The sequence below is a fragment of the Monodon monoceros genome, unplaced genomic scaffold (assembly GCF_005190385.1).
Source record: "Monodon monoceros isolate NGI ecotype Baffin Bay Population unplaced genomic scaffold, NGI_Narwhal_1 Super_Scaffold_11, whole genome shotgun sequence".
Lineage (NCBI taxonomy): Eukaryota > Metazoa > Chordata > Mammalia > Artiodactyla > Monodontidae > Monodon > Monodon monoceros.
Genome location: NW_021703767.1, coordinates 61,874,772 through 61,902,237, shown reverse-complemented (window position 1 = coordinate 61,902,237; position 27,466 = coordinate 61,874,772). Strand labels below are relative to the sequence as shown.

The following is a 27,466-nucleotide window of genomic DNA, read 5'->3' as shown; positions in this document are numbered from 1 at the left end:
TGACACTACAACAGTATATTTTAGATAAACTATTTATCTTCCACAAACACATTTCACTGTTTTAACACATCCATTTGTTTCTGGAATGAAGGCAGAGGCAGGAGGGTGGGAGGAAGCGGGGGAAGGAGGGCGGCAGGAAGGAGAGGGAAACAGTAAGGGAGCTTTGTGTTGTGGTATTTCAGCTTTCCTCTTGACAGCAAAATCCTAACTGGAATATGGTTTTGTTATCCCCAATGTCAGTTCACAAATCATGAATTAAGCAGCTCAAGCCAAGTGGCACCTAGCAGTAAAACTGGCATTTCTCAAAATATTGGCAGATCGAGCGAGCAACTGTTGATTTTAAATGTTTAATGAGCAATATGTTACTTATTCCGGTAATATTGTTGTGTTTGCCTAACCTTTCTCAGACTGCCTCCTTCTGCTTTATTGCTGGAAAGCTTCCAAAAAGGAAGGGGTGAGTTAGGGAGGGGAGAGAGTGTGGACAGAATGAGGAAGAACTATAAGAAGAAAAAGCTAATTAAGACTGCTCTCCTGATAATGGGGAATGATCCGTGTCTTCTCAGTTCATAACTCAGGGACTTTATGAAATCCCAGCCTGTTGTTCCTCACATGTTTATGGTCACAACGGAGTGAAAAAAATAAAGGAAGAGAAAAAGAGAACGGAAGAAGGACAAGTAAAACTGCCGGGGTGGTTGAAATGAGCAGTCCAGGGTAACTGGGAAGTCCTGGGTGAGATCTTGAGAGTGAGATCAGGATGGAAGGAACGTGGGTGAAGTCACTACACACATTTGTGATGCAGGAGTCTTGGTCCAGAGAATGGACCTGTGGCAGGATTGCAACAGAAATCAAATCAATGGAGCAAAGGAATAAGAGAAGAATCGATAGTAACTTCATACTATGTGGCAGAAAGCATCTGGCTTCTTGGGCCCCCTTGTAGTTAAACACTGCCAAAGCATGCTCATTTCTTAGCAGTACCGATTGGTGAGTCTGAATGCATAATTGGTCAGTATGTGTAAAATGCCTGGTGGAAATTAAACCTTCTTCCAGGTAAGTTTAATGAGCACTATGAAACTCTGCGTATCATTTGTTGCTCAAAAAACAATTAGCTTTCTTTATCAGAACCATTTCTTTGAGCAGAAGTGAATGAGGAACTCAAGACATTACTGAATAAGTTTGAAATCCTCTACAGAGCTAAGGCAGATAATCCATGCAAAAGATCTGGATCAGTAAGGGTGTGAAAGTGGAGATAACCATATGACTGATTAGCATAAAAACTTAGCTACAGAGACAAATCTCCCAAACAGAGCCCTCATTATAGTTTGGAACAAAAAAGAATTCCTCAGCGCTCTAAGAATTCAAATGAAAGAAAAAAAATCAATCACCTGTTTGTGGACTTTAGGGGAGGATTTAACCTTTATACAAATATACCAACAGCCTGTTATCATGCTTCTTACAGCATTAGGAATATCGTTCCTAAACTTCAGAAGAAAAACACTGTTGTATAAAGCTCACCTGGGGTCACATTTTGTAAAGTTCCTTCAAAATATGTGCACATTTGCACTCTTCCCTGGTAGTGATCCTGTAGAGAGGAACTGGAATTTTCCTTAATGCAGTCATAAGGCCAATTTTTGGCATTGGGTTCAAAAACCCTGGGACTGATGCTAATGAGGTCAGAACAAGGACAGTTTCCATAATCTAGTGAGCTTCACTTTGTCCTCTGACCACAGTATTTAGCCCTAGCAGTGAACCCTCAAATAAATATTGTCACAACAGCAATGGCTTGTCACAGAAAAATCAGAATCATTATTAAGTCACCATTTATTGAGTATCTACTGTGTGTCAGGCATAGTATACAGTGATATTTGGGATAATATTAAATTATTCTAGACCCTCTAGTAATAGGTGTCTATTTATAGAGATATGGCTACAACCCATCATATTTGATAAAATGAAACACTGCAACCACTTATAAAAGCCATACTCTAATCTCTCACTCAAATATTTCAGTACAGATTGGTGAGGGTATGAAGAAATCTTATTTGGGAACTGAAGATTAAAAATACAATTGGAACAAATAAATTCAAGTGATAGATTAAGATTACTTGGCTGGTTTTCTCTGATAGAAAGGAAAAGGATAAAATCTCTTCTGAGAAAAATATTTGGGGGAGGATCTCCAGAATAATTTATAATTTGGACTGCAAGTAGACAGTTTGTGTTACATTTGACTCACTGTCTAATTTCTAATCTATCCATTTTGAAGTTGTTATAAAAAGAAATAAAAGCAATAATATTCTCTTGTATGGTTGTTATGAGAATTACTTGAAATAATATATGTGTGTATAGAAAGCCTTAAGTAAATAAGTTATTTCTATTAATCTTATCTTTTTCATTTGAGGAGGCCCTTCATTCATTATTTTTTAATCACCTACTATGTTCTGTGAACTCCTTACTTGTTAATAAAACATTTATTCTTGAGATATCAATTTAAGTGTCTTTTTCTTAGGTGATTTTGCCTTCTTAGCACTGAGCAGGGTTGTAACTTAGATTTAATCAAATAATCTCACGCACACACACACACAAACACATTTGAGAGGCAACCTTCATGATCATGAAAATGGGCTGGTTTTATTCACCTCTGTGTCCTTAGCACTTAGCACAGTGTCTAGCATGTGGCAGGTATCCAATAATATATTTAGTTGAAGGTATAAATAAATGTACAAGTCAATGAACAAGTTGGGGTCAGAGATATAAAGATAAATAGGCGCAGAGACCTAACTTTAGGAAATTCATAGTCTGGTGAGGGAGACAGAAATGTATACAAGTGAAGTCAGTACAACCTGATGTAGGCCACCATAATTGCATGAACAAAATTACTGGAGAGTATAGGGAGACCAAAAAGAATTTAGGCTGAGAATAGGGGTAGCTTCAATCAAGCATTAGGAGGAGGAGACAGAAGGGAGGATGCTGAGAAGGACTTCATTACGGAGCTGTCACGTGGACTGGTTCTTGAAGGCTGATTTAGAAAAAGCCCAGACAGAGAGGAGAAGAATGTCTTTCTGGAGGAAGAGGGACAGCACGTTTTGTTTGCATTAATCTGTGCAATGAAAACTAAAAGCTCTGACTCCATATGTCAAACAAAACAAACGGACGTTTTACAATAGTCAGAGGCAGTATTCAAAGCTTGGTTAGATTTAAATATACAATAAAAATTCTGAAACGTCTCCAAGAGGAAAGAATAAACCTGTAAGATGGCAGAAGCTCAGAGTGTAAAATATTTCTAAGTACATGCACGCTCTGGCACATGCAAACGGGTAGTGGTCAGCTCCTTTGGGCAAATACCTTTACTGACTGATTCCTATGTGGAAAGTGGAATCCTGGGATAAACTGCAGAGGGGAAAAAGGAGCAAGCTGGAGGCTTTCCAATAGCCTAAGACAAGAATATTATGAAATTTAACTGTGTTCATTTACTTATAAAGATATAGTACTTGGTAATTTGCATATATTACCTTTTTTGAACTTCATGGCCATCTTATAAGGTCATCAAGAAAGGTATTATAACCTCTATTTTACAGATGAGGAAAGTGAACTTTGGAGACTTTTAATCACTTGCTCAAAGTTAACGGCAAAGCTATAAACTCAGGATCCCTAAATTCAGTTCCAAGATTCTGTTATACTTACTTATTTTGTAAAACAGAATGAAACAAAACCGGTAAAATAAGGTAGAATGACCAGAAGAATCAATGTAAATGTTAAAGTAAATTTTCTGAATCTCTTGCTATATCAAAAAGTTTTAAAATCTAATCTAACTATATTTGATCTACTCACCAAATATCTCATATCTTAGAATACATATCTCTCTTTTTTCTTTATTTTCTGGATTTCTTCTCTCTCAAGCTATAGATCTTTTTTTTTGTCTAGTCTCTTTTCCCTATTTCTGAAACAGAATTGCTGCTCTAGTTAAAAAAGCATGAACTTCAGTGCTAGACAGAGCTGAATTCAAATACTGATTCTGTAACTTATTTTCTTTATAATCTTGAAAAACTAATTCTGGTATCTCTCTGTGCCTTACCATATCTCTAAATATATGTACATGTTATATATTATATATATGTTATATATGATATGTATAGATCATATATCTATATATACTATATATGGATATTATACTTCCTGAATTAACAAGTTAGTATGTGTGGAATTGCTTAGCACATACCTGGTTCACAGTAAGCTCTCAATAAATATTTGTTTGGTGAACCAATATTAGTTCTCTTCTCCTTCCCCACTATCAGTGTGATCTTAGGCCAGATACTTAATAACTAACTCTGAGCTTCAGTTTCCTCATCTGTAGAGATAATAGTACTTATATTACAGAGTTTTCAAGAAGGTTAAATAATATAATTCATGTGAGAGTCCTTAGCACATAGTTTTCACTCAATAAATACTTGTGACCTTTCCTCTTCCTTTTTTAATTTGCATTTTGCACACCATTTAAACTCTTCATTTTTCAGTCCTCAAGAATCTCAATTCTGTTTACTTTCCCACCTTCTATTGTTGTCCTTCTCCTGGCTCTCATACCTCTCCTCTTTTCCAGGTTTCTACTTCCTCTTTTCTCCCTCACCCTCTTCTGTGGTCCCCCTTCTTAATCCCTGATTCCTTCTCTCTTGCCTTTGCCAACTCTTCAAGAGCTAAAATAGAGACCAGGTGATGTCTAAAGGTGGCAGATGGAGAAATCCCACCTGCCCAGAGGACTTCTCAAGCTGTTCCAAGCACTGAAGAATAAATGATTTAGATGTCTTTGATTTGGGAGAATGGAGAAAACAAAATGTTTTGAACAGAAGGGATCCTCTTATTCCTCTACTTCCACATTTACACACACACACACACACACACACACCCCTGCATGAGCCTACTCCAAAAGTATGCATGTGATCACTTCCTCACTCATTCTTGTGAGTCCTTTTATCTTTGTATTTATATTGAATTTTTCTTCACTTATTTTCAGGACTTCAGAAATAATTGAGTATGTAAATCAATAGAAATCTAAGAAGAAATAAAAAAGGACCTAAAAAGGGAGATGCTGAGATATAAACAACAACTAGACATGAACATTTTAATACTTTTAGAACCAGCATCCTCTTAGCTGTATCAGCCAAGCTGCACACTTGTTCTGAGCAGCTTATAACTCTTCCTTCTCACAAGGCCCTTGGCTGCATAGTATAGGGATGTTTCTGGGTCCAGCAGGCATTGCTTCATGTCCTGAGGGAAAAGGATTGGCAATGTCTGCCATACTTTTTCTAGCTTGTATAAAGCAAATGCTGTTCCTACTTTGCTTATTCACATAAATGTTTATTTCTTCCTAGAATCTTGCAAAGCATCAACAGTATCCCAGGAAAGTCAGACGATAGGGCATCTTCAGGTGGGACAGAGAGAGAAAAATATAAAGGAGTAGGAAGCTGAAGACACGTTCTCTCTCCCTCTCTCTCTCTCTCTCTCTCTCTCTCTCTCTCTCTCTCTCTCTCTCTCTCTCTCACACACACACACACACACACACACACACATATTACTTTCATGTTGGTTTTCTTTGGGTAGAGTTGCTCTTTGTACACTGGAATAGTTTAAACAGGGGTATCCTGTCTTTATACCTTCTTTATTTCAGCACTGCACTACTAACATTTTTTTTTCCTTTAAGCCGCTGCCTTTCCTGAGACCTTCTAGGGACTTTGGAATCTTCTATAAGTAAGGATGATTTCCCAGGGCTCCACCTTTCTAAGGTTGATTGTCTTCTGATTCCCTGTAGCCATTCTTTCTCTGTCCCTGCTGAATAGGCTTCATCTTAGTCTTGAGCCTTGACTCAGGGCAAAGAGGACAATTTAAAAGGGGGGCGGGGATGAATATCTCTATGTTTCAGGGTCTAAACCATTTGGCCATTCCAGGCTGCTGGTCCCCATGAAAATGTCATGCCATTTCCGACATGGTCCATCAATTTTAAGAACTCCCAAGCAACATAAAATGAGAAAGAGGTTTATTGTGAATTTGGGATAATACTATTCTCAGTGGGGAAAACTTTTCAACTCTTGGAAATCTAATTTCTAGTTTCATAATTTGAAAGCTCTGTGACCAATTCTTGACCGTTTCTCTCCCATCTTGTTGTTGGGCGTTTGTGTGTGATTTCATATAATGGCTTTTCTCTGTTGTGAAAACCCAAATTCTGTGTACCTTATGGGCTTGCGATCACTGTCTCTCCAGCGGGCAAAAGAAATGCCTGGGACCTTTTCAGGTTTTTTGGAAAGAAACAAGTATAATGCTGTTAGTCTGATTCTAACTTTTACTGCATTTCTCCTGGGAGCAACTCCGTGGCAAGTGCAGAACTCTCTTCCCTAGAAAGTCTTAAGATGCAAGATAAAATATTTCTGTTCAGACCTGCAGCCAGAGCTTTGAAAGCTTTTTTCACATTGTGGCTGGTTTGCTGAGTCCGGGGCAAAGGAACCTGTGAACCGGGGTGCCTTTGTGAAGCTTTTGCAGTGAGAGTGTACATCTGTATAATCCTCACAGTGTTAAAATGCAGATTCCTGGGGCTCACTGCAGACCTACTGGACTGGAACTTCTTGACTTGGGCCTAATAGTCTTCCTTTTTAAGGCATTCCCCAGATGATTTTTTTCTAGTTTGGAAACCTCTGGTTTAGAAGGATATTTAAGATGACCTAAAAAGGAAAGTGTACTCAATACTGATACTGCAATGATTTGAAAATAATTGTTGTACTCCTAGATCATAGAACATTTCTGAAATATAATTTTTCTGTCATCTACTACATTCCCCAATTTTTTTAAAATGGGAAACATAACAGCCCAAAGAAAAATGCAGTTCTCCAGACTTACATGTTAGAATTTGTTCCTTTATACTAGAGGTTGCCAAATATTTTCCATAAAGGACCAGGTAGTAAATATTTTAAGCTTTGCAGGCCATATGATCTTGTTGCAACTAAACCCTGCTGTTGTGGCTGATAGCAGTCATAGACAACAAGTAAATACACGGACATGGCTGAATCCCAATAAAACTATTTATGAACACTAGAATTTGAATTTCATATGATTTTCATGGGCCACAAAATATTGCTTTTGTTATAGTTTTTAAAAAATATTTTAAAGTGCAAAAACCACTCTTAGTTATGGGCTAGAGAAAAACAGGCACCAGGTCAAATTTGGCCCATGGGCCATAGATTGCTAAACCCCTCTCTGTACCTCTATTGTTTCCAATTTAAGACAAACTTGAAAAAAAATAACCACAATCTCAGGAAATATGTTTTTCAAAAGCATTTTTGGTTATCAATAAAATAATAGGATATATATAGATATAGATGTCTAGATATATGCCATCAATGAAAGAGTTTTGTTTAGGAAAGACATCTGTGTTAAATCTCCATTCTTACATTTCATAAGTGGTTCATCAGATATAGGGCAGGTTATGCAGAGTCTAAGAGGTAAAAACTCTTTTATTTTAAATTAAAAAAATTTTTTAACATCTTTATTGGAGTATAATTGCTTTACAATTGTGTGTTAGTTTCTGCTTTATAACAAAGTGAATCAGTTATACATATATATATATATGTCCCCATATCTCTTCCCTCTTGTGTCTCCCTCCCTCCCACCCTCCCTATCCCACCCCTCTAGGTGGTCACAAAGCACTGAGCTGATCTCCCTGTGCTATGTGGCTACTTACCACTAGCTATCTACCTTACGTTTGGTAGTGTATGTATGTCCATGCCATTCTCTCACTTTGTCCCAGCTTACCCTTCCCCCTCCCTGTATCCTCAAGTCCATTCTTTAGTAGGTCTGTCTCTTTATTCTCATCTTGCCCCTAGGTTCCTCATAACCATTTTTTTTTCTTTTTAGATTCCATATATATGTGTTAGCCTACAGTATTTGTTTTTCTCTTTCTGACTTACTTCACTCTGTATGACAGACTCTAGGTCCATCCACCTCACTACAAATAACTCAATTTTGTTTCTTTTTAGGGCTGAGTAGTATTCCATTGTCTATATGTGACACATCTTCTTTATCCATTCATCTGTCGATGGACACTTAGGTTGCTTCCATGTCCTGGCTATTGTAAATAGAGCTGCAATGAACATTTTGGTACATGACTCTTTTTGAATTATGGTTTTCTCAGGGTATATGCCCAGCAGTGGGATTGCTGGGTCTTATGGTAGTTCTATTTTTAGTTTTTTAAGGAACCTCCATACTGTTCTCCATAGTGGCTGTATCAATTTACATTCCCACCAACAGTGCAAGACGGTTCCCTTTTCTCCACACCCTCTCCAGCATTTATTGTTTGTAGAGTTTTTGATGGTGGCCATTCTGACCGGTGTGAGATGATATCTCATTGTAGTTTTGATTTGCATTTCTCTAATGATTAATGATGTTGAGCATTCTTTCATGTGTTTGTTGGCAATCTGTGTATCTTCTTTGGGGAAATGTAATTTAGGTCTTCTACCCATTTTTGGATTGGGTTGTTTGTTTTTTTGATATTGAGCTGCATGAAGTGCTTGTAAATTTTGGAGATTAATCCTTTGTCAGTTGCTTCATTTGCAAATATTTTCTCTCATTCTGAGGGTTGTCTTTTCATCTTGTTTATGGTTTCCCTTGCTGTGCAAAACCTTTTAAGTTTCATTAGGTCCCATTTGTTTATTCTTGTTTTTATTTCCATTTCTCTAGGAGGTGGGTCAAAAAGGATCTTGCTGTGATTTATGTCATAGAGTGTTCTGCCTATGTTTTCCTCTAAGAGTTTGATAGTGTCTGGCCTTGCATTTAGGTCTTTAATCCATTTTGAGTTTATTTTTGTGTATGGTGTTAGGGAGTGTTCTAATTTCATTCTTTTACATGTACCTGTCCAGTTTTCCGAGCACCACTTATTGAAGAGGCTTTTCTCCGCTGTATATTCTTGCCTCTTTTATCAAAGATAAGGTGACCATATGTACATGGATTTATCTCTGGGCTTTCTATACTGTTCCATTGATCTATATTTCTGTTTTTGTGCCAGTACCATGGTGTCCTGATTACTGTAGCTTTTTAGTATAGCCTGAAGTCAGGGAGCCTGATTCTTCCGGCTCCAGTTTTCTTTCTCAAGATTGCTTTGGCTATTCAGGGTCTTTTGTGTTTCCATACAAATTGTGAAATTTTTTATTCTAGTTCTGTAAAAAATGCCAGTGGTGGTTTGATAAGGATTGCATTGAATCTGTAGATTGCTTTGGGTAGTAGAGTCATTTTCACAATGTTGATTCTTCCAATCCAAGAACATGGTGTATCTCTCCATTTATTTGTATCATCTTTAATTTCTTTCATCAGTGTCTTATAATTTTCTGCATACAGGTCTTTTGTCTCCTTAGGTAGGTTTATTCCTAGATATTTTATTCTTTTTGTTGCAGTGGTAAATGGGAGTGTTTTCTTAATTTCACTTTCAGATTTTTCATCATTAGTGTATAGGAATGCAAGAGATTTCTGTGCATTAATTTTGTATACTGCTACTTTGCCAGATTCATTGATTAGCTCTAGTCGTTTTCTGGTAGCATCTTTAGGATTCTCTATGTATAGTATCATGTCATCTGCAAACAGTGACAGCTTTACTTCTTCTTTTCCGATTTGGATTCCTTTTTCTTCTCTGATGGCTGTGGCTAAAACTTCCAAAACTATGTTGAATAAAAGTGGGCAACCTTGTCTTGTTCCTGATCTTAGTGGAAATGGTTTAGTTTTTCACCATTGAGGACAGTGTTTGCTGTGGGTTTGTCATATATGGCCTTTATTATGTTGAGGAAAGTTCCCTCTATGCCTACTTTCTGGAGGGTTTTTATCATAAATGGGTGTTGAATAAGAGGTAAAATCTCTTAAAGATTGTTGTGACAGAAAGAAAAAGAGGAGAAAAAGAAATTAACTTTTAATGAGTATCTACTGTCTCTGGGCACTATTCATCAGATTCAAAAAAAAGGAAACTAGAACATCCCAAAGTAGTGAATATCTACAGTTAAAGCAATTTGTTATTATTAATTAATTGTTATTAGTATAATGGTTTCCTAAATAGTTACGTCCTCTTTACATTTTAGTATTGTCTTCTTATGCTTTGTTGTATCTTGCCAGCACATTGCCGTTGGTGTAATACCTATCAAATTAAATTCTTTACTATATTTTTTATTCTGAGGAGCTGGTACTCATTCCAAAGGGGAGGCACCCTTCCTGTATTTGTTGTCTGTCTCTCTCTCTGTAGCATGAGGTAGAGTTCAGCTTTATGAAGAACCTAAGGATGTCAATTGCCTGATTGTATTTGGCTTTTCACTTATTAGTCCTTTGGAAGCTCTTCAATGGTTTTGAAACTATGTGCTAAAGAACACTGATATTCCAGAAACTGAACTTAGTGGCTCTGCTGCTAAAATAGAATATTGGCATTCTTTTACTGATTCGTAGAAGGAAAATATTACTGAATAAAATATAATTTTATTGATTGAAGGTTGTCCCATAAAAATTCTCAAATTTTTTGATGTCTACACCATTTTTTTCTGAATTAAGATCTAACAATCCAATGTAGGTGTAGGATAAATACAAAATCACATAATCAAATATTTAACTTCTTATATTTGGATTATATTATTAGAAAAAGAGTACTATGATTATCCAGTGCTCTGCTACCTGAAAACTTTTGAGAACTTATGTCCTGGATTGTAATTTGGCAAAGTTATTTGTGTCTTATCCAGCAAGGAAATTAAATCTATCCAATTAAATTTATTGAAATTACTTTTAAACTTTCCTTCAGCTAAACTTCATTTTGAATATGTTTGCCTCAAGTTTTATATTTTCAACTTCTTAATGGAAAATATATTTTTTCCAGGTTAGGAAATAATTCCACGTTCCTGCTAACCCAAATTCTGTCACTTACCTTTCTCCATTTGTCCCTGAATATATATGTTTTACACACACACACACACACACGCACTCTCTCTCTCTCTCTCTCTCTCTCCTTTTCTTCCAAATACCTTTCATTCTTAAGGTGCTTTAAGATATTCCAACTCTGACTCCTTTATGGAAAGAGGGATAGATTGCTCAGTGACCGGTGATTGGATTGTGGAAGGGGGACGTCAGACATCTGACAGTTTTGGAATTGTGTTCTTTTGATTAGCAAGAATCTAATCTTGCCATGCTCTAACCAAGGTATAATTAGAACATGCAGTTCATATGTAGCCAGCACCCCCTTTTCCCATGCCAATGGCTGATAGCTCTCTCCTGTGACAGCGTTTAACAGTCCTCTAGGTAGACATTTCATTAGATAAGTGTTGAACATAGGGACAAAACTTTTTCATTTTCCCTGATGTGCAGAGAGTGATTTGATAACCTGCCCTTAGACCACCTGGGACTATATCAAGACCAGGGATATTGGTTAAAAAAACTAAACTAAACTAAAATAAATGGTTTTAGCCTCCAGTCTTTTAAAGAAGACTAAAGTTTATTGCTATGTTGTCAGGAATGACCACTCCAAACTTTTGTGACCCTTAATCTTTCCGATACCCAGCCACGTTTGCAGTCATATGCTCATCTATTCACTTACTCTCAGAAGTATAGAAATATAGGTAACCGCTTCTCAGCATGGTGATTTTATGTCACATCCGAAGGAAGTCTTTTTGTGAATAGGCTTAGGTTCAACCAACCAAAACGAACCTATCTGCCCTGACTGCCAACAGACTGATTTTTGTAGGTATCTGTGAGTCTACTCTAGGCTGTTGTAATTCTGATATTTTCTTCCTGCTCTTTTTCTTCCACATGGTCTGATTTGATGGATTTCTGCCTATGATCTCCATGTGCCACACTCTATTGCCTTCTTGTTTGCTACATGACTTCCTCCCCATACTTTCCTGCCTTCACATCTTCCCTGTGCTCTCCTCTGCCCCTGAACACAGCAGGTTGGACAGTGTTGCCTGAGAGCCACTACTAATTTTGCCTTCAGGTGAAACCATCTGTCCAAAGGTGGTGATTTGAGGTGCTTAACTTTTTTCACCTTGAAATAGCAAGGTCTTCCAGACCAGGAACCTAAAGTTTCATCAGTACATGTTATGTTGAGATATCGATATAATCGGGTTTAGCGTTCTGGAAACCAACAGTATTTTAGAATAATATGCAAGGAAGGGGAGGCTGAAGAGATGTGAGAGCCTAGTGATTTTTTGAAGACATTCCAAGACCTCCTGCTTAGAATTTACCCAATTATCTTCTGAAAACTTGGACATTATTGCTCTCATCAAGATATGGATCAGCAAGTTTAAAAGACCACCTAACATGACCTCAAGTGAACCCAAAGCCTGTTAGCATGTTTTATACCTATTCCAAGATTGACTTATTTATAGATATCATAAGCCATGACCTTTTAATCCCTATGTGCAGCTAATTTCACACCAAGACTTAGATATTGGTGAGAATGATTTTCTGTCTCAGTGTTACCGCCAACATTTAGACGCACTAAGCCAGAGCGTATTCAGTGTGGTATTGAACTGCGACTCCTCTTTCCCTAGCAGTGCCCTTTTCTTCCAGTCCAATCCTTCCAGTTCTTCAGAACCTCTTCCCACAGCTACCTATCCTGATTGCCTGCAGGCTGACAAGTCCCTTAGATGTTCATTGAGAATTAAGACATTAGCTGATAAAAGGTATAACCACTTGCATTGATATTTACATTGTAAAAGGAGTCTTAATGGGAAAATAATTAAGCTTTAATGTTTGATATCTTTATGACAATTTATCCTGCCTGGCAGCCTGTCAAATCTCACCACACAGGCAGCCCCTTCTTTGCATCACCTTATCTGCTTACACCTCACGCTGGCCACATGTAATTTCAATGTAACTCTACAGCAAGACTACGAGATTACGGGGTAGGATAACTCAGAATCCTATGTAACATGATCCAAAGAAATTAAGTCTCTCATCTGTTTACAAATTAATTTACTCTTAGAAGATCTTCTAATCCTTGATAAGGCCAGCAGCCATCCATCTGTCATTCTTCAAGTTCATGGATAGCTTATCCACTGATCAAAAGTGCTTTTATAATAAAATTCATGCATAATGGAGGTAGGAAAGGCAGTTTGCATTTTCTTGTCCAGCTTTGCATGTAAATGACCTATGCTTTGTGATTTTTACAATATGAAAATCTAGCGATCATGCCAGGCAAAACACAATGAACTGCAGGAGAGAGAGAGGAAAGTAAAGGACAGCAGACAATTGGGCTGGGACCTAGGCTTTTAGAGTTCCAGGCAGGCCAGCAAGTAGTCAGCATTGGCTTTTATCAGGAACCTAGTATCTAGTACTTCTACGCAAGATGGAAATTAGTCCTAGGAATAGAGCTGAGACTTTTAAAATATGATCTAATGGTTAAAAACACTAGGGTCACACAGACATCTTGGCTCTGCCATTTACTCTCTGTGTGATGTTGGGCAAGTTTCTTAACTTTGCTAAACTTAAGTAGCTTCATTTGTAAATAAAAATTTAAAAATATGCCTATGTAGACAGATGAACTAATGTATGTAAGGAGCCCGAGTGTCACAAAGTGGTACTAACAGTAAGAGGAATTGTTAGCTCAGTGATGGGACTTGAGTGTCAAGTTCAATGCAAAACATTGATTCTTCTCTTGATAATTCAGCTTTTCCCCTTCGATCTCCCCTGACGTAAAAACTGGATTGATCCCAAATCCCAAGCGAAGGTTAAACCTGTCAGCTGCAGTTAATTGAAGTCCCTTGAGAGAAGAAAGGGATGTGCCTCTGAATGTCAGACTACTAAGATCAACTGCGTGGGTACCAAATGTAGGTGTGCCCAAGCATCACCTCGGGAGCTTTATGAACACATGGATTCCTGGGCCTCATCCCAAGCGGTTCTGACTCATTAAGTCTGTGTAAGGGCCCAGTGATCTGCCTGTATAATAAGCTCCCAGGATGGTTCTTACATAGGTGGTCTATGGATCACACTTTGAGACACACTGGAATAGATGCTGGCAGGAACCTGAGATAAGCTGATCACTACACCTGGGCACAATATTTGCACAATTTTTCTAAAGTGAAAACAAAAGGGATAAAACATTGATTCACATAGCTATTTTTTTAATTTCAAAAATAGCAGCAAGAGTTTAAAAATTTGTCGAGCAGACATGATCTTCTGCAAATATCTGATGCATGAGGCCATTTGTAAAGGGTATTGAGTAATGTATTTGACAGCATATTTGACTGAAGTTTGTGAAATACACAGAAAATGTGTTCGAAGGGGTAATTTTTAATAGTCTTTATAAAAAAAGTCTATGGTCTCCCTTCAGTGAAGCCATTTCTAGGTAATAATTATGGTCCAAGTTGCCTGCTTTCTAAATATGTGATCCTTGGATAGACCCCAGAGCCTCTTAAATAAATGGATAGTAGCACACTGAGTAGAGAGGCTATCTCAGTCAGTTCAGGCTGCTATAACAAAGTATCAAAGACTGGGTGGTTTAAACAACAAATATTTATTTCTTATAGTTCTGGCAGCTGAGAAGTCCAAGATCAAGATGACAGCAGATTCAGTATCTGTTGAGAACCCATTTCTTGGTTCATAGATAGCAGTCTCCTTCCTGTGTCCCCACAGAGCAGAAGGTGTGAGAGAGCTCTCTGGGGTCTCTTTTATAAGGGCACTACTCCCATTCATGAGAACACCACCCTCATGATCTAAGCATCTTGTAATGGCCCCACATCCTAATACCATCACACTGAGGGTAGGATTTCAACCTATGAATTTTGGGAGGACACATTCAGTTCCTAACAATATGTCTTGCAATTATCAAGTGTCTTCAACAAGCATTTGACAGTTTCGAGATTGAAATCCCTTAGCAACTGAATTTCTGTATATACAGTTATCTTGTGTGGTTGCAGTGAGATCCTTATAAGATAAGAATGGGAAGTGAGGGATGAAAACCTTTTAAGCAGACTGATCAGCTTCCTAGAGTGAGACGAAATGGCTTCAGCACAGGGCTGGGAAATTGTCTGATATAAATAAATGATTGAGTACATTTATGTGCTTGGTTGAGATACAAAGTTCTGTGCTATATACTGTGGAAAAAATTACTGAGCCTAATATTTTTTATATGACAGGTATTAGTACTTGCTCTCTCCATCCATAAAAGGTCTCTATATAGATCCTATAAATTGTATACTTTTAAGGAAGTAATTTTGTGGTTCTTACCTGTTAGGCCCTGGGAGGCCTAAGCCAGTAGTGAATTTAGAAGTTCCCAGGGAGAAAAAAAGGTAAGTTGAGTTTTGCTTGGGCTAAAGGAATATAAAAGAAGAAACACACTAGAACAAGGGATGGGTTCTTTCTACCTGATACCTGGGACTTCCTCACCTCTTCTGGAAGACTCATAGTTCATATCATTATGGAAAATCAGGTTGGGATTGTTCTCAGAATATGCAGATCCGATGGCTATGATGATAGCAGGGCACAGAGATTTCTGGGTAGTGGTGCTGCATCAAGGCTAGTAGGCTATTAATCAGTGATAGAAAGAGAGGATTTAGAAGCCTCCAGCCTCAGAAGAATGGAGCTATTGACAACTAGATTATGGGTCAAGTTCATAGTCTAGCCCTACTTTAGCTCCAGCTGGGGACTGGAGTGCAATCTGAGTGCCAGCAACAAGGACCAAAGAGCAGTCAAGCAAACTGGTACATAGGGTGGAGAACAGGAAAAGAAAAGGTATCTGACTGTGCATACAGGTGCCTTCCACCTTCAGGGTCAGCATGGAAGTCCAGACCCCTCTCAATAGTGGGCAGAGAACTTCTAACAATTAGCCAGGCTCAAGTCTCACTGCTTCGGGGCGGAGTGGGCCTGCAGGTCACAATTCTTTAGTAGACACAGTGCAGGAGGTACAGTGAAACAGACAGTACCCACGTACAGTCATTAAAACTCCTTATTGCCAAGCTAATTAGAGAATTGCTCTGATTTTATGTGGTATCAACTTCCTTTCTACCATTCCTCCTGGCATTTGGTATTGGTGTCTTATTTTCCTATTAATTCTTTTTTCATTATGCCAGAAATAGAAAAATCTCAGAGATTTTCTTTTTCATTATGAGAAACCTGCCCTGAGGATACAGCCACAAGGGTGGGTATGTCTTTCCCCTGTACTGAAATTATTAAATCCAATTCCATTTTTAAGAAACTTTTAATATAAAAGTAACATATGATCTATGTCAAAAATTCAAGCAGTATAGCAGGGCATAAAATGAAGAGAAATTCCGACCACACACTTCTGGCTCTCCTAATTCCATAATCCAGAAGTCAGACTATTACTAATATTGGGTAGACATTGTGTATATGTAAGCAAATGTGTTAAAAAGCATATATATGGAGATTAATCCTTTGTCAGTTGCTTCATTTGCAAATTTTTTTTCTAATTCTGAGGGTGGCCTTTTTGTCTTGTTTATGATTTCCTTTGCTGTGCAAAAGCTTTTAAGTTTAATTAGGTGCCATTTGTTTATTTTTGTTTTTATTCTCATTACTCTAAGAGGTGGGTCAAAAAAGATCTTGCTGTGATTTATGTCAGAGTGTTCTTCCCATGTTTTCCTCTAAGAGTTTCATAGCGTCTGGCCTTACATCTAGGTCTCAAAATCCATTTTGAGTTTATTTTTGTATATGGTGTTAGGAAGTGTTCTAATTTCATTCTTTTACATGTAGCTGTCCAGTTTTCCCAGCACCACTTGTTGAAGAGGGTATCTTTGCTCCATTGTACATTCTGGCCTCCTTTATCATAGATTAGGTGACCATAGGTTCATGGGTTTATCTCTGGGCTTTCTATCCTGTTCCATTGATCTATATGTTTGTTTTTGTGCCAGTACCATACGGTCTTGATTACTATAGCTTTGTAGTATAGTCTGAAGTCAGGGAGCCTGATTCCTCCAGCTCCATTTTTGTTTCTCAATATTGCTTTTTCTATTCGAGGTCTTTTGTGTTTCCATACAAATAGTAAAATTTTTTGTTCTATTTCTGTGAAAAATGCCATTGGTAATTTGATAGAGATTACACTGAATCTGTAGATTGCTTTGGGTAGTATAGTCATTTTCACAACATTGATTCTTCTAATCCAAGAACATTGTATATCTCTCCATCTGGGTCATCTTTGATTTCTTTCATCAGTATCCTATAGTTTTCTGCGTACAGGTATTTTTGCCTCCTTAGGTAGGTTTATTCCTAGGTATTTTATCCTTTTTGTTACAATGGTAAAAATATACAAACAGCTCATGCAGCTCAATATCAAAAAAACAAACAACCCAATCAAAAAATGGGTGGAAGACCTAAATAGACATTTCTCCAAAGAAGACATACGGATGGCCAAGAAACACATGAAAAGATGCTCAACATCACTAATTATTAGAGAAATGCAAATCAAAACTACAATGAGGTATCACCTCACACCAGTCAGAATGGCCATTATCAAAAAATTTACAAACAATAAATGCTGGAGAGGGTGTGGAGAAAAGGGAACCCTCATACATTCTTCGTGGGAATGTAAATTGATACAGCCACTATGGAGGACAGTATGGAGGTTCCTTAAAAAACTAAAAATAGAACTACCATATGACCCAGCAATCCCACTACTGGGCACATACCCAGAGAAAACCATAATTCAAAAAGACACATGCACCTCAATGTTCATGGCAGCACTATTTACAATAGCCAGGACATGAAAGCAACCTCAGTGTCCATCAACAGAGGAATGGATAAAGAAGATGTGGTACAGATATACAATGGAATATTACTCAGCCATAAAAAGGAACGAAATTGGCTCATTTGTAGAGACATGGATGGACCTAGAGACTGTCATGCAGAGTGAAGTAAGTCAGAAAGAAAAAAACAAATATCATATATTAACGCATATATGTGGAATCTGAAAAATTTGGTATAGACAATCTTATTTACAAAGCAGAAATAGAGACACAGACTTAGAGAACAAATGTATGGATACCAAGGGAGAACGGGAGGGGTGGGATGAATTGGGAGATTGGGAATGACATACATACACTATTGATACTATGTATGAAATAGATAACTAATGAGAACCTACTGTATAGCCCAGGGAACTCTACTCAATGTTCTGTGGTGACCTAAATGAGAAAGAAATCCAAAAAGGAGGGGATATATGTGTACGTATAGCAGATTCACTTTGCTTACAGTATAAACTAACACAATATTGTAAAGCAACTATACTTCAATAGAAAAAGCATATATATGAATATATGCATTTATGTATGTATATAACTTAACACAAAGCAGATGTACTATACATAGTATTTTATAACAAATATATCTTTTATATGACTAGATAGCATTATATTACATGAATGAAATTTTCTTAAGTGAATACGTTTATATGAAAAGCATGACACATAGTAAGGACATAATAAATACTAGATATAATAATGTGAAATATTTTGTGATAATCTTTTCCTTGCTTTGGTTTGTAATTTTACAATTATACAGCATTCATGGAAAAAAAAATAGGTTAGTTTTGCTTGTCTGTAACTTTCATAGGAGAGGATTTATACTGTATTGATTGTTTTATTTATTTCACACCATATTATGTTTGGGAGATTGCCGTTCTATGTTGCCACATAGAACTGTCGAATTTTCTTTACTGTCTGGTATTCTGCTATATGAATATGCCACAATCTATTTACCCTCTACACAGTGTGGGTACTTCCAGTGCTGCTATGAATATCTCTGCACATAGTAGTGGAATTGCTGGATCATATGCACATCCTCAGCTTTAGTAGATATTGTCAAACTGTCTCCCAAAATAGTCAGTTCAGCCTACTGACTTTGAAATTTCAACTTTTTAAGGAGTTTGGCCCTTTTATGTGATATATATTTTAAATACATTTTTCATCTTATTATTTATGTATTAACTTTGTTGATGAAGGTTTTGTACTGTGGAAAATTTTTTACTTTTTATAGGTAATCAAACTAATAAATCTTTTTTTCTTCATGGCTTCTGTGTTTTATGACTTGCTTAGAAAGGTGTTCCCTTCTTCAATATTATCAAACTCTAGCCTTTTCTTTTAATACTCTTATAGTTTAACTTTTAATTTTGAATCACTTGACTTACCTGAATTTGTTTTGGTGAATAATACTTTTTTTTCAAAATTGGACTAGTCTGTTGTTTCCAACACGATTCTAGCAACAATAAGAGAAAAGATAATTCAATAAGTAGTTAATTACACTATTGACATACAAAACTATGTTTTTTCTAAATGTGACTAATACCAGTTAGATAATGACAAAAGAACCCTATTCGCTAGAAATAAGAAAATATAAAATATATGAGAATAAGCCTAATGCAAAATTCCTAAGACTTAGAAAGAAATTGATGGATAAAGAAGACTTAAATGTGGTATCTTATTCTTGCATAGAAAGAATCAAGATTGTAAAGATATAGATTTAACCTATAAATCTAATATAAACCCAATAAAAGACCAAATACTTAGTTTTTGTTTGATTTAAAAGATGAGTCTAAAGTTCATTTTGAAAAAGATAGGTGAAACCAATCAGGAAAATTCTGATAAATGACTATTCATCTTTCATTAAAATGTATTAAAAGCTATGGTAATTAGAATAGTAAGAGATTGGCCTAGGAATAGTCAAAAGGAATCCAAAAACAGAACAGAATCAAGAAACAAACCAAGTTGTAATTAGGAGTAGCATTTAAAATCATTGAAAAATAAAATAAAATAAAATAATTGAGAAAATATGATTAATAGTATTACTAGAACTAGTCCAAGTATATATGAATATAATTCCTGAAGCCTTTAATCCATTTTCCACTCATGTGCAATAAAGTCAACTCTTTCCAGAGCTGTTTAATTGTATCTATCCCTGATGAGAATGTGAGTTCCATAAGAGTTAGGAATAATATCTTTCATCTACTTCCTCTGTTTCTTGTACTTCCTGTTTAAATTACTGGCTGGCACATGGCCATGCTCTACTCTTCAGATCATAATCCACTTGCATATGTATTTTTAAGTATTTAGGTCTTATTATACCAAAAATGAATATTTTGAATTGCTATTCTTATTCAGCATTGAGTTGCCCCGTCTCTATCCCCTTTACTCCCTTGATGTTAATTCCTACTTTTTGTCTATAGTTATCTTCTTCTGTTTATAAAGATCTCAGAAAATAAATGAACAGGTAAAGAAATGAAGTGTTAAAAAATAAGTAGTTTTATTCTTCATCTATATCCAGTTGTTTAGAAGAAATCTCCACTTGCATGTCCTTTAAGCATTCAAATTCAACATATGAAAACTCATTTTATGACCCACCTCCCCACCACATAAAAATATCACCCAGTCCACAAATCAGTCAAACCAAGAATTTCGGGGTCATCCCTTTCCCTCACTTGCCACTTTAATTAGAGTTCAGTGTGTGAAAGTAGCGCCCACCCATCAGACTAAGGCAGTCTTGTGGGCTTTCTTCATTTCAATCATTTAAACCACTGTGGTGGCCTTTTTCTCTCCCCTTGTTTTTATTTAAAAAGAAGTGGAGGAAACATCCTTACGCAGTGCTTTTTAAATGAAGTGACTTGTCAAGTCAGAGGCTGTGGCAGTAATCTGAAATGCAGTAAATTTAGCGACTCTCACTTGCACTGACAGCCTGTCATGCACTTGAAACGTAAATAGCAGTGGAGACAAATTGCTGCTGTTTTCTTATTAAGCGTTGGCCCACTGGCCTGCTAACGTAGCCTTCCAGGAGCGCCTGGGCCCAGGCTGGGAGGGCGAATGCTTTCCAGAGCAGGCGCAAGCTGCCTCCCGGTCTCTCCCACTCCACCTCTCCAGTGTACCCGCTACGCTGTAGCCAGGACCCTCACTCCCACTGCAATCCATCTGCTTCACAGAGAGGCTGAAAAACCCCAGCCAGGATTGATGGGTGCTGGTCCCCAAACTGAACATTGATGGGGTAATTCCTAATTCATACACTTTGGTCGAAAAGCAAGAAACAAATTGCCAGGCTCCATACCTGCTTAAACTATTTTATCTCTTTTTTCTTTTTTTTTTCCATTTTCATCTTATTCACTGGGTTTTTATTTTTTAATTATTTTCTTAATTGAAATATAGTTGATTTACAATGTTATGTTAGTTTCTGCTCTTCAGCAAAGTGATTCAGTTATATATATATATATATATACATATATATATATATACTATCTTTTTTACATTCTTTTCCACTATGGGTTATCACAGGATATTGAATATAGTTTCCTGTGCTCTACAGTAGGACCTTGTTGTTTATCCATTCTACATATAACAGTTTGCATCTGCTAATGCCAAACTCCCAGTCTATCGCTCCCCTCCCCTCCCTCCCCCTTGGCAACCGCAGATCTGTTTTCTGTGTCTGTGAGTCTGTTAAAGCATTTTCTTTTCTGGCCTACCCCGATCCCTACCCCCTATTTTTCTCTCCGTTACTTGTTTACTGACTCTAAGAAAGAACAGGTCTCTAAACTGGATCGAAAGGTTCTTTCAGCAGTGAGGCTAGCTGAAGGAATGAGGCTGAGATTTGGGGGTGAGCCCCACTAAGGTCACTGCAACATCAGGCCTGGGATGAAAGGACAGAGGGCCAGATGGGGTCATCACCTGCTTTCTTTTAATTACCTTTCAAAGGCTTCTCGGCAGCCACAAAATTATGCCCAGCAATCCTTGCACAGTGCAGTTGCCCTGCTGAGTTTAACACGTTCACTTACAAAATGCCAATTGATTTATGTGACTCTTGAAAACAGCAACTGCTGCTCTCACCTCTCTTGATATTTAATCCTCAGCCAAGGCAGAATCGCTAATGATAGGTCGTGGAAGACCCCTACAGTTCTGATGACAATGGTGGAAGATATTGTTTGTTGCTGCCTCTGACCAGCAACTCTAATCTCTGCCTCACCCCCTTCTTGGGAAATAGTCTAGAAAACAATCAACACCTGCAGGAATTTTTAAATCTATTTTATTCCAAAGGAGTCTACTAGGTATTTGGGGGGGGGGGGTTTGTCCAGTTTTACCTCTTTGCCTCTTTTTCCCCTCATCCCAGGATAATAAAAAAGGAGACAGTGAGGGCTTCCCTGGTGGGGCAGTGGTTGAGAGTCCGCCTGCCAATGCAGGCGACACGGGTTCGTGCCCCGGTCCGGGAAGATCCCACATGCCATGGAGCGGCTGTGCCCGTGAGCCGTGGCCGCTGAGCCTGCATGTCCGGAGCCTGTGCTCCGCAACGGGGGAGGACACAACAGTGAGAGGCCCGCGTACCGCAAAAAAAAAAAAAAAAAAAAAAGAAGACAGTGATTCCTTGCTTTATGACATGATGCTACATCATATAAATGTTCTGTAGTCCCTACTATGGTGGCTTGAATTACTACCAATGTATATATTCCATGTTTAATCTACATTTAGCCCTAGTCTTTTGGCAGCTCCATATTTTTGAGTGCCTATGAAATGCACTCCCCGGGATATTTCAACCTGATACCAACCATGTCAAGAATGAAACTCATTATCTTCACTCCAAAATAAGCACTCTATCCTGATTTTCCGAATGGTACAAACTGCATTCAAACCCAGGAAGTCACTAGCTTTCAACCTACACGCTGTATTTAGGATACATTTCTTTATACCCAAAAAAACTCAGGTGGACTACAAGAGACCCCAGGGCAGGTGAGGGTCCAAGGATGTGCACACATTCCCTTCTCCTGCCCTCATAGACGTTGCCACTCTTTCCCACTGAGCCTAGACTCTGCCTCAGCATCCTTCTCAATGTCATGCTCCAGGTAGCCACTGCCAATTAGTCAGGGTTGATGATGACTATTTGACAACCTTGTAGAGCCATCTCCGCTTTCACAGCAGTTCACAGGGCAGCTTATTACAATACATGTTGGGACTCAGTGCCAAGAAACTGGCACCAAGAGTAAATGGTGTTGATATACAAAGGACTTTAAACAAATAAAATTTCCATGGAATTCCATGCTTACACACCCTGTTTTCTCAAGAAAGGAAGTAAGGAAAGATGGAAGGAAGAAAGCTTAAAACAAATTTTTTTTAATTTTTATTTATTTATTTATTTAATTAATTTATTTTTTGGCTGCATTGGGTCTTCGTCGCTGTGCACAGGCTTTCTCTAGTTGCGGTGAGGAGGGTCTACCCTTCGTTATGGTGTGCGGGCTTCTCATTGCAGTGGCTTCTCTTGTTGCAGAGCACAGGCTCTAGGCATGTGGGCTTCAGTAGTTGCAGCACACAGGCTCAGTAGTTGCAGCACGTGGGCTCTACAGCACAGGCTCAGTAGTTGTGGCGCATGGGCTTAGTTGCTCCGCGGCATGTGGGATCTTCCTGGACCAGGGATCGAACCCAGGTCCCCCACATTAGCAGTCGGATTCTTAACCACTGTGCCCCCAGGGAAGTCCCAAATTATTTTTTTAAATGTCATTTTACTCAATACCTTATGGGAGCCAGAAGGCTCCACTGTGTCTTCACTGGGATGCAGAGATACTGAACATAGCAAATCCAGAATCTTCACACCACCCCTCACACACTAGCCTATGTCCTGCTGTCATATCACGCTGCTCATTTCTCCTGAATGTGGAGAAGTCTATTTCAGGCAGGATAACCAAATTGCCACACCCTTTTACAATTTGCTGGCTCTGATTCTCTCCACTTGTGTTTTTCAACTTCCTGAAATTTCACTCCTCCCAGTAAGTCTTTCCTAATATAAGTGCATTCTACACTGTTCCTGTAGCTCCTTTGCTGTTTGTTGGCATTCATGTGCAACCATCATTTTATATTGCTTTCGGAGGGACCTCTATAAAAAAGTGAGTGAGTCTAAACTTTTAAATACCAGCTTTTTTCTCAGGTATTGCTTTATTTATTTCTCTTGATGAGGAAATTAAGTAGACAAATCTTATAAAAGCTGAAGGCTGCCTTTTTTTACTTTCTTTGTGTATAACTGAGCTACACTGTTTTGGAAATTCCCCAAGTGTCCCATTCTCAACCTCACATGTATATTCAGAAGACAGAAATAGAGCAGATTCTGAGAGCTAAGAATTCAGCTAACTAGAATCTGTAATAATAAAAATAGTCATGCTTAGTTGGGAAAATGGGCTCCAAAAGTCAACAGACCTGGTTTAAACCTCTGCTCTTCCTTAATATCATTATAAACTCAGACAAGTTCCTTAAAGGTCCTCTCTAAACCTGGATTCCTCATCTTAATGGTATTGTGAATTAAATAAGATAATGTCTGAGTCATTTAGCAAAGTACCTAGTTTGTGTTTATTAAGTGGTAACTCCTTCCACCCTTCCTCTGCAAAATTTCTTGAGCACTCCAGCATCCAGCATCATGCTGAGCACTAGGGGTACAATGATGAGCAAAACCAGATGTGGTCCCTACAATGGAAGGTTAGCTGTCATCGATAGCGTTCCCCTTCAGAGACTAAACATAGGGGATCTTGATTCCAAACCTAGCATCTACAAGGGCAGAACGGTTTCTGAAAACTGACACCAAGTAGGGGATAATGGTTAAGTATGCGTACAATAACAAAATGCCACGGCCCAGGACTGAAAAGGACGTGTGGATGGCATCTTCCGGTTGGATGCCGAGCTCAAACTGTCAGCTAGCTGACTTTTTTTTTTTTTTTCTTGCGGTACGCGGGCGTCTCACTGTGGTGGCCTCTCCCGTTGCGGAGCACAGCCTCCGCGGACGCGCAGGCTCAGCGGCCATGGCTCACGGGCCCAGCCGCTCAGCGGCATGTGGGATCTTCCCGGACTGGGGCACGAACCCGTGTCCCCTGCATCAGCAGGCGGACTCTCAACCACTACGCCACCAGGGAAACCCCACCTAGCTGACTTTTTGCATGTGAAAGCAAAAACACAAACCATAATGAATTGGATCTTTCTGGATGCCAGGACGTTCTTCATTTGGCCCATATTCATTCATAGAGCCAAAGCCAGTTGTGAATGCTTCCTGGCATTGTGCTTCCCTCTGATTTCTGGGTACTAACTACACCCTTTGGGGCTACAGAAGGCATGGGGCCAATTTGCATAATCCACACCCTGTTGTCTTACTATTCAAATAGGGAACATTTCTACAGCAGAGTAACCAACCCCCTCCCTTCCATGTAGGCTCAAATATCTTAATAGTCAAATGCCTCTGTCTCTAGAGAATTCTCTATTATAATCATCCTCATTGTATCACTTCTCTCAGTCTTTTCCCCCTCATTCTTTTCAATACATTGCTCTCCCCTGTGTCTCCTTATTCTCCTGTGATTGCTGCTCTGACAACTGTGTCCACTGCCTACCCCTTCCTTCTTTCAATCATGGATCATTCACTACTCTTCACCCCTCCCTTGATGGGTGATGAGAGGTGGGGATGAGAAGCGGTTTGCACTTTTGGACAGAAAAGTTGTCAAACACTAAAGGGTCTCTCAGGTGGGATATGACACCGAGAAACAAAAACTTCAAAGGATCTAGAAAGAGACATGGCTGGAAATATAAAAAGTACCTCATCACAAGTATTTTTTCTAGATTTCTTGTGTTTCTTTCTCTCTTCCTTTTTTTAGCATGTCTGTACAGAACGTGATGTGCAAAAAAAGTAGGGAAAGCAAAAACAGGAACAGGTGAGTATGTCCTTAGGCTAAAAAAAAAAAAAAACGAAAACATGAAATGTACTGTAAGAACAGAAACTTGTTACAGTATTTGAAGTTAGCATAGGAAACTTCAAATGGCATCATTGATTTGCAATCCTTTTTTCTTTTTATTTTTAGAGGTAGAAGTTCATAGCTGGCTTTTTCTCACCCTCTTCACCCGTCTTTCCGACAACAGACTCACAAACACACATACATACATATATAGCCTACAAGACAAGTGCCACTTCTTTGCTTTTCATTCATCTGTATATGTGTTTGTATTTATAGCCAGTGTGTTTACAGTCACTTATAAAATATTCAAATTTAGGTGAGTAAAGGGAATGTCAACCCTGTTTAAAACCCATACTCCCTTCTGTAAAAGGATGATCTACAAAGACATTATAAGACTCTTCTCAGAATAGTGGAGAAAAAATGCTTCATCTATTTCCTAATATATAAGAATCCTTGGGATTCTACTTTAAAGTCATAAAACACTCAAATTTAACAAGTTTTCTAAATTTCATTTCCTGGATCTCAGATAAAGGAAAAGAAAGACAGATATCAAAATGATTATTAGGATAGCAGTCTTTTTTTTTTTTTTTAATTCCAAATAGGGTGTTGGATGTCATACCCTGGAGAATTTTCAAGAGTAAGCCTGCTGTGTTTAGTGAGCAAATATTTGGGTGTTAGTGAATTGACATGTTGTTTCCTAAAAGTTAGAGTGAATGGTTATATGTAAATAAATAGCTGTTTGTATGTATGCGTGTGGTTGGGGGAAGGAGGCGGCAGTGTGAGAGAGAGAGAGAGAGAGGAGGAAGAAGGAGAGAATGGGACAAAGAGAGAGAGAGACACGAAGGAAAGGTATTTAATTTCAAATGGCTGCTTGCTTCCAGATGCCTCGTTAACCTTGGAAATCTAAATAAATCGACATCTTGGATGTGAACTCTACAGGTTTCACCAAAGCACGGTCCTCTGAAGGCACTGCACTCAGGAGGTGGCACCTGGCATACTTTAATTGGCGTTATTCCTGGCTGATTTGCCTCTACATCAGGGAACACAGAAGAGAACACTTTCCTCTTGCCACTAGCTCGAGGCCCTTCTTTCTGACTTATGAAGAAATATTAAAAGAACTAATATGTAGAACTTGAGTAAACAGTGGCTAAGAGGCGATATGTTAATTATGTGAAGAGTTTGAAACGTGCATACACTTAGGAGGATGAGAAATTATTTAGCCTGGTAGCTGAATATTGCCAGGAGACACAAAAGCACAGTAAGCAAAGGGAGATTTAAACTAAACACTAGATCCCAGAACAAATATAACACTCGGCGACGTGAGCAAGCTTGTGGAAACAGGTTGAGATGTTTAAGATACCAAAATATTGAAATTTGCATTTCAGGTAAACATTTAAATAAGGGCAGAAAATAATAGGAACAAGAGAAGGGCCCACGTTAGCCATACGGCTTTATGCCACCAGAGAATTTACCAACAGGTTGAATGTCAGATTCTGGCCTAAAAGTCTTCTCTTGAGAGAGTATAGGGAGATGGTGACAGGATCCCTGGGTTGAGAACAGCTAGTCAGAGGGAACTGAAAGAATGGAGAACAGGTGCCCTGATGTGGACAGATACATGGGAGCCAAGGGAGAGGAGCAAGAGGACCTGAATGCATTTTAAAATTCTGCGACTCAGGGGCTTCCCTGGTGGTGCAGTGGTTGGGCATCCACCTGCCGATGCAGGGGACACGGGTTTGTGCCCCGGTCCGGGAAGATCCCCCATGCCACAGAGCGGCTGGGCCCGTGAGCCATGGCCGC

At 38.4% G+C, this 27,466-nt stretch overlaps 1 protein-coding gene across 1 annotated transcript in view; it reads left to right on the top strand.

Annotated features, from left to right (window-relative positions):
• LSAMP (limbic system associated membrane protein) overlaps window positions 1–27,466 on the top strand; it is a 633,548-nt gene that overhangs the window by 560,340 nt on the left and 45,742 nt on the right. The window lies entirely within an intron of this gene.